This window comes from Ovis aries, chromosome 9, assembly GCF_016772045.2.
Source record: "Ovis aries strain OAR_USU_Benz2616 breed Rambouillet chromosome 9, ARS-UI_Ramb_v3.0, whole genome shotgun sequence".
Lineage (NCBI taxonomy): Eukaryota > Metazoa > Chordata > Mammalia > Artiodactyla > Bovidae > Ovis > Ovis aries.
In genome coordinates this window covers 20122953-20139303 of record NC_056062.1, presented here as the reverse complement: position 1 = coordinate 20139303, position 16351 = coordinate 20122953, and the positions used below count along the sequence as shown (strand labels likewise).

Here is a 16351-nt window from a genome sequence, read left to right as displayed (position 1 = left end):
CTAAATCCTCTGGAGAGCAAACTGATCCCGCCATTCACAAGGCCCCTCCTGCCAGAAACTACTATTAGGATAAACTGTCTGATGTGATTCAGACCCCAGGCAGACACAGGTACTCAGGGAAGGTGGGTTATTTCAAGAGCTTAAAGGTTATCTCCCAGGGAAGCTGGCCAAGGGTCAGACTTACCTTTGGAATGTGCAGGATTGAGTAAGCCAGACTCACTAAGCCCTTCACTGCACACCTGTAAAGCCATTCTTAGCTTAGGGCTATAGACTGGATTTGACTGGAGCCTCAAGTGCTACATGTAAGTCACCTAGTTTTGCCCCTGTTACTTCAAACATTGCTGTTGAGAAACGTCCCTGTAGATGTCTTAAAGAATGAAAAAAAAAAAAAAGAAAGGAAAGTGTTAGTCGCTCAGTCGTGTCCTACTCTTTGCCAGGCTCCTGCCAGGCTCCTGTCCATGGGATTCTCCAGGCAAGAATACTGCAGTGGGTAGCCATTCCCTTCTCTAGGGGATTTTGCCCACCCAGGGATCAAACAAACCTGGGTCTCCTGCATTGGTAGGTGATTCTTTATAGTCTGAGCCACCAGGGGAGCCCAAATAAGCACACAATATATTGTGGGAACAATAACATAAGTAACTTCCAGAAATAAAAATATGAAGTTAGAAATATGTGACTCTCTTTAGAAATCAATCTATAACGCTAGCCACTAGGATTTAAAAATTATGTGTTTATACGTAGGACTATAAAATCTCAGCCTTTCTTAATAAGGAAAGCGATTTTACAACTAGTGAACTAAATATAAAATCTGTTAGATACTAAGAGATTAATGCAAAGGTCTCAAAGAGATATTAAATTTGAGTCTATGTATTGTATCATAAGCAACAAGTTGCTCTGTTGTGTTTTTATGTGGATGTATGAACTATTTTGTTATTTTATTACATCTCTTTTTTAAAATTATTTATTTGGCTGCATAGGTGCAACGTGAGGGCTGTTTTCCCAAAGCAGGTGGAATCTTAGTTCCCCAACTGGGGGATTGAACTCATGTGGGATTGCTGGGTCATATGGTGGTTTTATTCTTTTTTTTTTTTCTCCTTAGTTGTCAAAGGAATCTCAATACCGTCTTCCATGGATGGTGGCTGTACCAAGTGGCAGTACCAATTTACATTCCCACCAACAGTGCAAGAGGGTTCTCTTTTCTCCACACCCTCTCCAGCATTTACTGCTTGTAGACTTTTTGATGATGGTCATTCTGACCGGTTTGTGGTGATACCTCATTGTGGTTTTTATTTTCATTTCTCTCAAAATGAGCAATGCTGAGCATCTTTTCATGTGTTTGTTAGCCATCTGTATGTCTTCTTTGGAGAAATGTCTGTTTAGGTCTTTTCCCCACTTTCTGATTGGGTTGTTTTTCTGGTATTGAGTTGTATGAGCTGTTTGTACATTTTGGAAATTAATCCTTTGTCAGTTGTTTCATTTGCTATTACTTTCTCCCATTCTGAGGGTTGTCTTTTCACCTTGTTTATAGTTTCCTTTGCTGTGCAAAAGGTTTTAACTAGGTCCCACTTGTTTACTTTTGTTTTTATTTCCATTACATTAGGAGGTGGGTCATACAGGATCTTGCTTTATGTCATTGAGTGTTCTACCTATCTTTTCCTCTAAGAGTTTTATAGTTTCTGGTCTTACATTTAGGGACCTGAAATATTTTTGCGTTAATTGACCTTTTGGGTCTTTCATGTATTACTTTTTTCCCCTTAATTCATCCTTTCTATAATCTGGACGCTTCCTTTGTCAGTTACTGGTAGACACATCGCAAGTTCACTGCAAGTTTGTGGATTGCTTTTTCATATTTAGTGTCTTTTGTAGGATTTAAGTTTCTACGTTTAATACAAACAGATGCATTTATCTTTCTATGCATCATTTTGTGTTACATTCAACTATTACTTTGTAGTAGGTCATGATATTTTTCTATGTCTTTTTCTTTTCTGTCTTTCCAAAGTATTATTTTTTTCCCTTTTAAAAAAAATTATTTTTTTTTACTTTACAATATTGTATTGGTTTTTCCATACATCAACATGAATCTGCCACAGGTGTACATGTGCTCCCCATCCTGAACCCCATTCCCTCCTCCCTCCCCATACCATCCCTCTGGGTCATCCCAGTGCACCAGCCCCTAGCGTCCTGTATCCTGCATCGAATCTAGACTGGCGATTCGTTTCTTATATATTATACATGTTTCAATGCCATTCTCCCAAATCATCCCACCCTCTCCCTCTCCCACAGAGTCCAAAAGACTGTTCTATACATCTGTGTCTCTTTTGCTGTCTTGCATACAGGGTTGTTACCACATTTCTAAATTCCATATATATGCGTTAGTATACTGTATTGGTGTTTTTCTTTCTGGCTTACTTCACTCTGTATAATCGGCTCCAGTTTCATCCACCTCATTAGAACTGATTCAAATGTATTCTTTTTAATAGCTGAGTAACAATCCATTGTGTACACGTACCACAGCTTTCTTATCCATTCATCTGCTGATGGACATCTAGGTTGCTTCCATGTCCTGGCTATTATAAACAGTGCTGCAATGAACATTGGGGTACACGTGTCTCTTTCAATTCTGGTTTCCTCGGTGTGTATGCCCAGCAGTGGGATTGCTGGGTCATAAGGCAGTTCTATTTCCAGTTTTTTAAGGAATCTCCACACTGTTCTCCATAGTAGCTGTACTAGTTTGCATTCCCACCAACAGTATAAGAGGATTCCCTTTTCTCCACACCCTCTCCAGCTTTTAGTTTGTAGACTTTAGAATGTTCTCAATCTACCGAATTTTTTTGTATATGGTGTGAGAAAGGTACATTAATTTTTTCCCACATGGACATGCAATTGTCCTAATGCCATTTATTGAAAACTCCTTTAAAACTATTGAGTCTGCACGCCTAGTGCTCTGTAACGAGAAGCCACTGCAGTGAGAAGCCCACTCCCCTTAATTAGAGAGTAGCCCCCACTCACAGTAACTAGAGAAAACTCGTGTGCAGTAGGGAAAACCCAGCAAATAAAGCCAAAAGAACTTTATTTTCCCACTTTGTCATATGAAGTTCTCATATATCTGGACCTTTATTCTACACAATAGATCTATACATCCCAAACTTGCACCACTAGGGCTGTTTAATCACCATGTCCTGTTGTCTTGCCTAAGATATAGGTGCCCCCCCTTATGATTCTCTTAAAAAAAAACCCCCAAAACTGTCTTGGCTCTTTGTCTTTCCATATTAAGTTAGGTAGGTTTATTGTATTCCATGAAAAATTTTGTTGAGAATTTTGCTTGGAACCTCAGTGAATTTCTAGATGACTTTGGCAAGAACTGACACTTTAATATATTAGCTTTTCCCATCCTGAAACATGGAATATTGCTTCATTTATTTTGGTTCTGCTTTTATATAATTCTTGCACATTTTTTACTAGGCATTTTACTAGCTGTATTATAGTTTTTACTGTGAATGAAACTCTTTTAAATATTACACTCTAAGTAGAGCACTACTAATTCTTGTATATTGCATATTCTAGCCCCGAATCCTCAACTTTCTTATTAGTTACAATACTTTTCAATTTTCCTAGGACTTTCAAATAAACAATTATATTGCCCACTAATAATAATTCTTACTTTACAATCCTTATGTCTATTTCTTCTAATCTTCCTGTGCTGGCCAGGCCCTCAGCGCAATGTGGAACAAGATGCACAAGTCATCCCTGTCCCACTGCTGACGTATCTAGTTACTAGTTACACCATTAACTCATCATGTTATTGTGGCACTCGAGATCAAGCTCCCTGACCAGATCGGAGCCCAGCCCCCTGCTTTGGTAATGCTGCAGTCTTTACCACTGGACCACCAGGGAAGCCCCAAACCATGTTTTTAGTGTGCACGTGTGTTATTAACTCGTGTCCAACTCTTTTGTGACTCCATGGACTGAACCTGAGGTGGGTTGCCATTTCCCTCTCCAGGGGATTTGCCCGACCCAGGGACTGACTTGTCTCCTTCATCTCCTGCATTGCAGGCAGATTCTTTACCCACTGAGCCAGTTACCATTTACCATATTAAGGAAGGGAAAGTTGCTCCGTTGTGTCCAACTCTTAGCGACCCCATAGACTATAATGGAACTCTCCAGGCCAGAATACTGGAGTGGGTACACTTTCCCTTCTCCAGGGGATCTTCCCAACCCAGGGATCAAACCCAGGTCTCCCAAATTGCAGGTGGATTCTTTACCAGCTGGGCCACGAGGGAAACCCATATCAAAACCATATTAAGGAAGCTTCTGTCTATTCATAATCCATCAAGAGAATGTTTCATTTGGCTGTTTCCCCCTATATTTTGGTCACGTCAAGTGGCATCTGGGACCTTAGTTTCCCAATCACGGATCCAACGTGTACCCCCTGCAGTGGAAGCACTTAGCCACGGGAATGCCAGGGAGGCCCTCATTTTGTTGATTTTTAAAATGAGTGCTGCGGCTTGTTTCCTCTTGCATTCATTGAGACGGTATTTTTCTTTATCCATGTGGCATGTTACATGGAAAGATTTTCCCAGTGTCTATCATTCTTCCATTCTGGCAATCAATTTTACTTTCCCACAGTGAGTGTGTTGTAATTGGTGAAAGTGAAATTCTACAATTTAACCATGTTCATGAGAGACTGAACTGTATTACTTTTCCTTCACATACCCCATTTAACTTCAGCGTCACAGTTGAGCTTCCCCCTCCTTTAAAAAATTTTTCTACTACAGTATTTATAAAGGTGGTTTCTTGAATGTTTGACAGATCACATCATAAATCATCTGGTTCTGGTGGATTACTTGGGAGATTTCAAAAAACAGATTCGGTGTTATTTTACAATGATCCACATTTTAAAAAATATTTAAAACTTCAAACTTATCTACAAATATTCACAGTAGCTTTGTCATTAAAAGAAAACACACACCTTAACCATGCGCGTGTGTGCTCAGTCTCTGTAGTCGTATTCGACTCTTAGTGACTACAGACTGTAGCCCGCCAAGCTACTCAGCCCATGGGATTCTCCAGGCAAGAATACTGGAGTGTGTTGTCATGCCTGCCTCCAGATCTTCCCAACCCAGGGATTGAACCCACATCTCCTGCTTTGCAGGTGAATTCTTTTAACAGCTGAGCCACTAGGGAAGCCCCTATCTAGGTAACAACCTTAACTATATCCTTATTCATATCTTCTTTTGTATCAGCTTGTTTTACTGAAATTTGCCAGTATAAACTCTATCCTGGCCCCGTCACCACTGTTGTTTATCTACAAGTCATGTCCCACTCTTTTGTGTCCCCATGGACAGCAGCCTGCCAGCCTTCTTTGTCCACAGGATTTAGTTAGCTTTGAACTTTTTCCCCACGTTATGTGGCCTGTCAAATCTTTAAGAAACTTTCCTAAGTACTGTTGTGTTTCTCCTGACCAACATATAATGCTTTGTTAATTTACATACTAAATGTCAGAAGTTTTAATTGGTGAAATTAGTGGCCTGTAAGATTACATAGACTGGCCAAGAGTGGAGTTGCACACCCACCCTGCAAGAACAGGTCAAGAATCCAGCCTGGTCTGAACCCTCACCCTTTGTGAAGATGTCCTAATACAGGCCCCTGGAAGGTCCTCTGTCCAGCCACGAACAAGGTTTTGTTAAGGGTAACAGAATTCTGCTTCTTGAAGGGGATGTTTAGGTAAGGCAGTAGTTAGGGCATCTCAAAGGCAGAGAACAACTTCCTTAAGCCTACAGAAGAGGCAGTAAGAACTGTTTAATTAATCTGTGTTGGTGATGTAAGTTGCTAAGAAACTGTCTTCCTTATGACCTGGCTGTTAGGGGCTGATGGGAGGGCAGGAGAGTGTGTGTGGGGTGAGTGGGCATCTACCAAGGGTAGTACATGAATACACAGGTTTAGGTCAGCTCACAACTGCCACACCTATTTTCTCCTGCTTAAAACCCCTAAAATATATGTGTACTGGATCTTCCTTGTGTGAATCATTTTTTCCCACCTCTTTTAAGCTTATTCTTATTCCTGCCGTTTCAAAGACTATCAGGTGTGTCTGATCTGTACAATAGTAAATTCCTTCCCAGTGGCATAGAAGAGAGGCCTCCAAGAGGGCAGACATCTGTTTTCTTCAGTGCTTCACCACCAGCACCCCACTGCACCCGCACATTAAGGGGGCGCGCACAGCAATTCCTGAGCTGAGCTTGGATGCTGGGAAAGCAAGACTGCACCGGACATTTCAGCTCTTCTCACCGGACCATTCCTTTCCCTCCCCCTAGTGTCAGGTTCAGAGGCTGCTGTGCAGCGCTCTGCACCCCGGTCCTGGAGGCTGCAGCACCAGCGGGGGTCTCAGGCCCCCTTCCCGCAACTGTCAGGCTCTGTCTCCCTATAAAAGCCCCACAGTTCAATGTCTCAGCCAAGATGATGATCCTGAAGGTCAGTGTCTCTTCCAGTTCCTCTGTGTACTGCTCTGTTCTCTCTTCACTTCTGGTAGTTGGGACTTCCTTTCCTTCCTTTTGCTGTTGGCTGTGTACAGGTTATATTTTATTTTGACATTTGAGTTTGGAGCTTTGGGATGGTTATCTTAGCTCAGCTGGCCTTTCCATTGAGATTCCTGGAGACAAACCACGGAAGAGGGTAGAACAGTAAACCGCCATCTTAAGCCACAATTCAGCAGTTTTCTATTACACTGCTGTAAAATTCACTCACTCACTGATGCATTCTGAAAAGCAGAACAAATGAAGAAAACAGAAACTGAAGTGTTAGGAGAAAATGTTTATTTAGTAAAACAGTACCAGTCAGGGATTTTAAGGGGTTCCTTTAAAACACGGCAACTGCAAAGTGATTTGGACAAAAATTTCATAGGTGACAAAGGTTCAGATACCATATGCACTATGCTGAAAGGCACCAAATAGCTTTATTTGTATCACTAGTACTAAGAATAATTTTCCCTACACTTCCATCTTTTCTAAGGAACATGCAATCAACAAAGACCTAGTCGGCTTTAATGTTTTGTGTGTGTCTCAAGTTACCACAATTAAATGTAAGAGTTACAGGATGGAGAGACCCATATGTTTGTGTTGAGAAAATATTAACCTTTAATTGTACAACTTAATTCTCAGGTATGCCTTTGCTGTTCATTCTTCCCTACAACACTGGCATGATGGAAGAATAATTACTTGATCAACACTTACATCTTAGTTCTGTTTTTCAACATGGAACCAAGGGTACAATTAATTTAAATACCTTTAACAATAAAAAATTGTGTATTAGGTAAAATAAATAGGCTTTTTTTTTCCCCAAGGGTATGGTATGAACTGAACTAACTCCACTCCTGAAGTAATTGAGTGTGTTCTAGTAAGCAGGTCCAGGGTTGGCACTACATGAATATCACCTCCGATTAGGTTATAACAACTTAGAAAAGACTTGAGAGACCAGAGTACCACCCGAGGACTCTAGCCCTGCACATCCCGGAGTCTATGTTTCTACCGTTACAAGTCACTGAAGCATGCCCACTTTGTAGAGTCAGACAGACAAAATAATTTGATCACTGTCATCTGGCGAGAAAGTAGCAGATGCTGTAACGTGAACCCAGGGCCCTGATTCCAGGAGCAACTCTTTGGTGCTGCCATTGTGATGCTTTATTCACCAGGCAGTCAGTCATTTACTTACCTCAGTTTTTTTATAACGAAAACACTGTGAAGAATCAAAGTGAAAAAACTGATTAAATCCTTGGGAGTAGAGTGGCAATTAAATAACTTAAAAAAAGAAAGAAAGAAAGAAAGGTGTTTGGAGAATACGCCCAACTTTTTTTTTTTTAATTTTGCTGCGCTGGGTCTTAGTAGCAGCATGTGAGAACTTTAGTTGTGGCATGGGAACTCTTTAATTCCCTGAGCAGGGATTGAACCCAAGCCCCCTGCACTGGAAGCACAGAGTCTTACCCTTGGACCACCAAGGAAGTCGCCATGCCCAGGATTTTTGAGAATATTTCTACTGGACACCTTTGTTCCAACATTATCTTCTTCTGAGAGAGGAGGGGACCTTATTTAAACAGGAGTAAACTTTTTTCCCTCCAACAAAATTTATCATGCCAGACACTGAATTTATGAAGACAAATAAGCTTGTTTCTGTCCTCAAGGAACACTACACACGTAGATAAACTGGTGATGATTTTAGTCCCAGTGCGAAATAGCACTACTAGCACCATAACGTGCTAAACGAGAAGACAGCGGAAGACATGTTTATGGCATGACGAGAACTCTCCCCCCTTTCACCTGGGAGGCCCAAGATTCAGGTAACATTAGGACATTTGAACAGAGTTTTGAAGATCGAGTTATTTCCTGAGGGCTTAGTAGGGGCCAGATACTGTGCGCTAAGGGACTATCTGGATTATCTAATTAAATAACCGCTACCATTTAGCAGACAGGTAACCCCGTTTCACAGATGAATTCAGGTGGTTTAATCTAGGACTCAATCTGCTAAATATTAGCACTGTGAGCTGAGACACACGAACGCACAGTGAAACAGGTCACCGGATGGAGTCACAGGGATACGGGGGTGTATACATCCAAATGTTCCCATTTACACAAACGGCTATGAAGTCAGGATGCTGCAGGAGTTAGCCAAAGGTCACATGACACAGACAGAGATAACCCTTTTTCCTCTCAAGGGCTCTCCCATCCCCAGTATGATCACGTTTTCCTGGAAATGTTACTTTCTTCCTGCCTTTCCCTTTAGGTCCTTCCCTTTAGCTTTTCCCTTTTCCCATCACCAAAGGCCACCTCAAACCATGTGCCAACTTACCAAAGGGCGAAGCTGTTGAAGGACAAACGGTTGGATGGCGCTGGCCTACATCTAAAACAAGATATTTACTGTAAATACCAGTGTTTCATAAGCAATGATCTGCAAAGGTTGAGAAACAAGTAAAACAGGTTTGCCAACTTTTATGAGCACTGCTTCTCACACACTCAACCTGTTACACACAGAAGTAACTGCAAGGCATGGATTAAACCCCAGATAGCCACAGGACTCGAGAAGAGACTTGCACTGTCTACCCAGAGCTCTGCCTCCAGCCTGTACAGCCACAAATCCCTGTATGGCGTGGCGACAGCAGGTTTTCTAGGCACTTGAGTTTGCGTTCCTAACGTGAGCCCTGGGACTCCTCTACCTGCCCTGTCCAAGATGCCTGGGATCTGTTCAATCATTTTTTACACACAAGCAAACAGTACGGACTGTTCATTCTGTTTGTTCAGTTTGAAACGAAAACTTTAAATGCTTCTGTGGAAATAAAAAGCTTAAATAACTTCCTTAGGGTCACAATAAAACTCTGCCATTCTTATTATGTATGCGGTTTTAAAAATATACTTTAAAGGTTCCAGGAGGATGACTATTGAGGCTGACTGTGATTCAAATGGGATGACTTTGTTCATGCTGGTGTACAATTCTCATCTCCTGCTCTGGTTTAGGTTTAACATATAGATGGAGAGAGTGGTTATGCAGCATTGCTGGTACCACTGCATTTACTTCCCACATTCAAGCGAAGATCCAGTTATAAATCCTACTGATTTGAGAACTATAACAATATGAAGACCAACAAGAGCCGGAGTATCAGCAGGTTTATTAATAAGAGAAGGGCAAAAGTGAACATTTATCTGAAGGCACGGTTCTGAAAGGTATGAAAATTAGAATCACACATTTAATCACACACTCTACGTGCTCCATTCTAGACTGACTGTATACCTGAGGGTCAATTTCTCCCATGTATTTAGTTTTCCAATCTCTACAAATGTCTCAGACCCACAGCCTGCATCTCTGAACCACTTACGTACGGTACCCAGAGTGCTTGCTCTGAGCTCGGGAATCTCCATCACTTTAACTGTTTGTGATTACAAGCAACTTAACTTTTCTGAGTCCCAGTTTCCTCAACTGTAAAGTACACTAATAACACTTAAAGGGCTGCTGCAAGGGTTAGATGAGAACATTATGAAAGTATCTAATAAAATACTTGTATCATAAAAGGTGTTCCATATACATTATTACTGTCAGATGAATACTCAGACAGTAATACTGAAAGCTGTATTAAAATAAGGGACAAATTGAGGGGAACACCCAAGGTCTGAGGATTGCTGATACAAAGATAAAGAACTGACAGAACAGACGTTCATTTTTACAAGAGTTTAAAAAAACTGATCGGAATAAATGTCTTAGAAGAAATCTTTACGTTAACTATAAATAAAATTTGAAATGATTAGAAAACATTCTGTGCATTCCTCAAGATTTGGTCCCCTCTCAGTATATAAAATACTGGGCCATGTAATCAACGATGGTATTTCTTAGCTTTGATGAAATACAATTTCAAAAGATTAAAGGATAATGTATTCAGCATAATGCATTTATAATATTGAGGGTGCAACAGGCCTTTCTAAGACAACAAAACCCAGAAGTTACCAAAGATTACGTAATGGTTTAAAATAAAGTTTTAAAAAACACATGACAGATTAGGAGGAAGTACTTGTAACACATATAGTAACCCAATCCAAAATATATAGCGTTCCTAGAAAACAATGAGAACAAAATAACAAATCAAAAGAAATATGGGCTAAGGGGATGAACAATTAAACAAATAAAAACCAAAGAAAGAAAACCAACAGAAATGTGAAAAGATATTAACTTTGCTCTTAGACAAGGAAATGAAAATAAAGAGGTACTTTTTTGCAGCTATCAGATCAGCAAAAACGAACAAGAATGGTAATGCCCCGGGGGCAAGCGTGTGAGGAAACAGGCACTCTTTTATACTACCAGCCCAAGGGTAACTTGGCACAGACTCCTGGGAGAACAATTCTGCAGTACCCTTAAGTATTTCAAATAGATGTGTTCCTTGACACAGCAATTACACCTTTACAAATGGTCTTGCAGAAATAATCACACAAAACATGCATCACAATACTGTGCATTTTGCAGAACAGCTTACAACAGTGAAGCACTGGAGCAACCTTTGCATCCACCAACAGGGAATCTGGTATATTTATATATGGAACTAAAAAAAAAAAATACTTGAGACATAGATATGGAAAGTTTTCCAAAGCATGGAAAAAAGTACAAGATATGGTATGATTTCATGGTATAAGAAATCCCACATATATCAAAAACATATTTGTGTGTAAAAACACAGGAGCTTGGAAGGATCACCATTATTAATACTGCAGGGTGTAAGAAAAAGGCAGCCAGTGGTATGTGACTGAAGAGAATATTTTTATACACTCTTCACGTTTAGTCTAAATAATACAGAATGACCACATATTTAGAAAGTTATCTCAGAATGCAGGATTTACCAGTACCTATTTCCCAAACTCTGTTTCTCTTTCAAAGTCATACCTTTACTTGAAATAACCCAGTATTCTGGTTAATATGGTATTTTTTTGTGCTCCTATGTTACTACAAAATTTTAAACAATGATTATTATACATAAATAGGATATCTAAAACAACAATTTTCAGAAATATCTACAGAATAAGGGAAATTTATGTCAACATTAAGACAACTATATACCTTTAGCAACCTTTATACTTCTTCAGTCAAAGAAATCTTACAAAACCCTTATTTTTCCAGGGAATTTGAACTCCTATAAAAGTTTCATGAAGAACAAGTAGCAAAGAAATTTTTTCAAACTACTTAAAAAAAAAACACAAATAGCCCCAATCCTATATTTAAGTAGCTTTAGACAGCACTTATGGACAAACACTGACCATATAGCTTAACAGTTCTAAAGAATCACTTTGAAATAAGCAAGGAAAAAAGGTTGGAACTTTTAAAAGCCAGTTATAATTGCATCTGGTTAATCCCAAAAAAGACAGCTAAGTAGATGAACAGGTTCTACTACTAAGATTTTAATTGATGGAACAGTTTTACTCAGCCTCACAGGAATAATATGCATAAAATTATGCAAACATCCTCAGGACAGGTTCTCTTCCATAAAGTTAAAGGAAGTTAATGCTAATATTAATAAATAATCCTAATTTATATAGATATAAAAATCCTAAAAGTGAAACTGCTACTGGTTTCATAATGCCCTGGCAACTTAAAAGTTAAAAATAAAACAAACTAAATCCCGCCTTTCATTGAAAGCCAGAAAAAGCCAGAATTTGATACTATCATCTCTTTAGTTTAAAAACAAACAAACCTAAATATTAAGCCATTAATAATGAAAAGAGATCATTTAATTGCTTATTATAACTGTGCATAATATTTTCCACTGAATAATACTTTACCTTTATCAAAAGGTAAAACTGCTTTTTTTTAAAAAAAACAACTGAAATGAACAGACCTAAAAGGCAAACTCATGTGTATCAGATTCCCTATTATAAGTGACAGTCTTCAACTACTGAAGCCTATAGGAGACATTTGTTTGGAAGCATGGAATCCTACTATTGGGAACTGATGAGATAAGAAAGATGTAATGAAACCGGAAGAAGCTAAATAATTTAAGCCAAACGCATAGCAAATAATCATGAGGAGAGATAGCAAATCTTTAAACTTGATAGAAAATAGCTGGAGTTTAATTTCAGAACATATCAAATATTATAAAAAATCCAACTGTATTATGTTCTCTATCAATCAATGAAATGAAAAATGACAACTGGAAAACAATGGGGGAAAATGGGAACATTTTAACATTTACCCAGATTCTGTAACATTTGAAACTTATAAGCACATGTTCATCAGAAAAAATTCTAATAAATGTAGAGTTTTTAAAGAAATCAAGGCATGTATTATCTAAAAGGTGGGAGACAGCTCAGTATAACAGAATGCTTTATAGTATTAACTAAAACAAGATCAAGTGAAAAAAATTTTTTTGACTCAACTACAACTCAACTTTCACATAGAGCTTTTTCTAAGTGCTGAAGTGAGACAAAGCTGATAGCCCAAATTATATTACTATATAATCAGGAAAGTGTGTAATATAAAGATACAAACACAGGACTATCAAACAAAAGAAACAAGCAATAAATTAAAAAACTACAAATTAGGAATTTAACCTATAAGGCGTTTGGAAGCCTAAACCACAATGATATGCTAAATGAATGCTTTTTCATATTGGAGAATATGAAAGGAAAATTTTATATTTTATTCACTGAAGTTCAAAGATAAATTGATGGGGAACCTCCAAATATGCTTAACCTGAAAATATGAAAAAACACATTTCATAAAACTATCTTAGGTTATATGATGCTTCCATAATGCACTGTGATACTTCTCTTGAAGTATTATAAATTATTAAATAACTTAAGCATTTCACAAGTTTCAAATGAAAATGTGAAACTAACTGAAATATGTTTTACATCCAAGTACGTAACAGAGTAACTCTCACTTAATAAAAAGAAACTTTAAAACACACACACACAAAACTTTCGTTTACTGAACAAATAGAACACAATTAGAAAGACAGCACTCACTTGTTCAAGAACAAGTCTCCCTGCCTGGACTTCATGGTTTTATTTAACTGTGACTTTTTCATAAACACAGGCATCTTCCTGAGTACAAGTGTCAAATGTGAACTGAAATTCTGAATGCAGGCATAGATAAGTTTATGGATACTTGCCAAGCTGTTGAAACAATATGTCCTTCTTCAGTACTTTTGATTCTGTGGCTGCTGTTTGCTTTGTTTTTCACCTATATAGAATGTGAATGTGTCTCAAAAAATGAAAAGCAGAGGTGGTTTCACGCGGCTGAAAAACAAAGTTACAGAAAGTTAATTTTAAGTAGAGTGTTTTCAATAAGAGCATGAAATATGAGAGTATCATTTAAATCAAACAACATATATCTAGGACTAATTATCAGGTGTTAGCTTATCTTTATCTATAAATGTTTGGCACAACTATGCTCTGACAAAAAAGGATGACAAACATGGTTTTGAAATAACAATAATAATAGCTACCATTTATCAGGAGCTTAGTGTGTACCAGGAATTATTGTAACATTTGACTGCTATTAACTTATTTATAACATTAACCCATTTAATCTCATAACAATCCTATTAGGGACGTACTGTTATAATCCCAATTTAGCAGACTGAGAAAATGGAGAAATAATCTTCCCAAAGTAACACACCTAGTATGTGGTAGTACCAGGATATGAGTTCAAGAAGCTAGGCTTCAAAACTCTATCACTAAGTCACAGTGATTTCAAACCATTTCCATTAAATCGGAAAGCTTGTATCGTTTTTATTGCTAAAATAAAAATGAGTTTGATCTACTTTAAACAGAACAGCAATTATTCACTGAACACTTAAAATAGGCTATGTACTATTATTAGGCATTATGGCTGGCAGAACAACAGCTAGCGCGTTAGCATTTATCAGGACTTAATGTGACAGGCGCTGACTAATGAACCACTCTGCACTCATCACAGAGGTCTGTCCTTACAACGATCCTGTGAAGTGGATACCATACCTATTTTGCAGATGAGAAAAGCTCTGAGGTGTGAAGCAGTGCCTTTCCCTCCTCCAAATCACACAGCAAACTGTCCGGCACTGCCCAGGTGGCTCCAAGGGTCTGATGTCAGAGGCCCTGCTTGTCGGCGCACACCACAAGCTCCACACGGCCGGCACGCCACCACCCAAGTGAGGACGTTCCTTGGCCCAATCCCCGAGTCTCCTGTCATGTTAGAGATACGAGAGCACAACTGCAAAGATATGACAGTAATGAAAGTTTACAGTAACTACATTAAAAGAAAGAAAATCAAGCCTCTGTGTACTATTTTTGCCAAATCCTCTATCCGTGTTAACGGTTGACAGTCCAAGTCAGCTGAAGTAAACATCCACCTCCCAGCCGACTCAAGTGTTACAGCTGAGTGTAGGATGTTTACATGAACTGGAAACTTGGTTTAAAGCAGGACTTACACAATCCTTTACCGTATTTGCACTGGTCCTTTCCTTGAGACTCAAATTTAAATTAAGGGATATATGACGAATAACTTATATGATTTTTTTAAAAAGATAATTTTGTAGAATCTTTTGAAAAAAGAACAGGAGGCACAAAGATTAACATGAATGAGGCAAAAGTCCAATCAAGAGGTATTTCTGAGACAAGGTTTAGAATCCAGGGGAAAAGGCACAAGTGATGTTCTTCTCGTAACTGGTGGCGATATAAGCAGACATCTCATGAATGTTCCAGACCTAAATGTGGCTGGGTTTACAGCCTTCCCTTTCAAACAAGCCAAACTGCATTTACAGGAACCTGCCTGATGGCTGGGATGGCGCATAGGGCATCCATTCTTCCTCAGGAAGGAGATTCCTGTTTCAAGTTGAAGACAAAGTTAGCAGCACACCTGTGAGGCGCTCAGGGCCCTGAAGCAGCCTTCTTGCCCCCAGCCTCTTCCCATCTCCTTCCCATGCTCCTGCCTCAGGATGTTCACCTCAGGAACATGTCTCCCACACCCTGACCGGGTCCTCCTCCTCCTGCCCGAGTGTTGCTAAGTCACCTCCCAGGAATCCGTCGTCTCTCTGGATTCCTCTGATTAAGAAAATACTACCACTGATACCTCTAGAAAGCACTTTAAGCAGCCCAATCAATATACTTGCCTCGAAGAGAAAAATCCTCAAACTTGGAAGTAAAATTAAACGACAGAATTATTGCCAGCAAACTCTAAAGTGATCTCTGGAATTTCGTATGCCTTCTGGGCCCTTTGGAACCTCCTGTCTCTTCAGGCCACTTTTCCTGATCCAAGATTAAATCAGGAGTTCTGATTAAATTCCCAAGTTCTCAAGATTAAACACACACATTTTTTTTTCCTCTACAAATATACTGTTTTTTGCTTCAAGTATTCCACCGCAACACTATTTTTTTTCCTTCTGCTTTTCTTTGCAAATATATTCAAACAGGTTTCGTGGGCCAGACAATGAATATGATGCTTTCTCTGGGAGAAAAGTGGGTCTCAGGTTTCCAACAAATCTTTTTCAAAACAAATTTTTGGATTACTATATGTTTTTAAGTTAGGGATTGTATGAGTATTTCTCTTCAGTTGCTAATTGGGCATGGATACTGAACAGGGAGGGGTTCCCAGGTGGCTCAGTAGTAAAGAACCACCTGTCAGTGCAGGAGACACAAGAGACATGAGTTCCATCCCTGGGTCGGGAAGATCCCTTGGCAAAGGAAGGGGTAATCCACTTCAGTCTTCCTGCCTGGGAAGTCCCATAGACAGAGAGGAGCCTGGTGGGCTATAGTCCATGGGGTCACAAAGAGTCGGACATGACTGAACAGCCACCATACCACTGACCAGGGAGACGAACGGAAGATGAGCTCCGTGGTTCTGAAAGCCTAGA

General features: G+C 39.2%; 1 long non-coding RNA gene and 1 other non-coding gene across 2 annotated transcripts; both read right to left on the bottom strand.

Annotated features, from left to right (window-relative positions):
- Positions 1 to 6792: 6792 nt before the first annotated feature.
- On the bottom strand, positions 6793 to 14836 carry LOC114116349 (uncharacterized). The gene is made up of 2 exons (XR_003590278.3): positions 14481 to 14836; positions 6793 to 13757 (listed from the first exon to the last, which is right to left on the bottom strand). It is a non-coding gene; the product is annotated as an uncharacterized LOC114116349 (long non-coding RNA).
- MIR30B (microRNA mir-30b) lies at positions 14825 to 14912 on the bottom strand. The gene has a single exon (NR_107970.1). It is a non-coding gene; the product is annotated as a microRNA mir-30b (primary transcript).
- Between the last annotated feature and the right edge of the window lie 1439 nt (positions 14913 to 16351).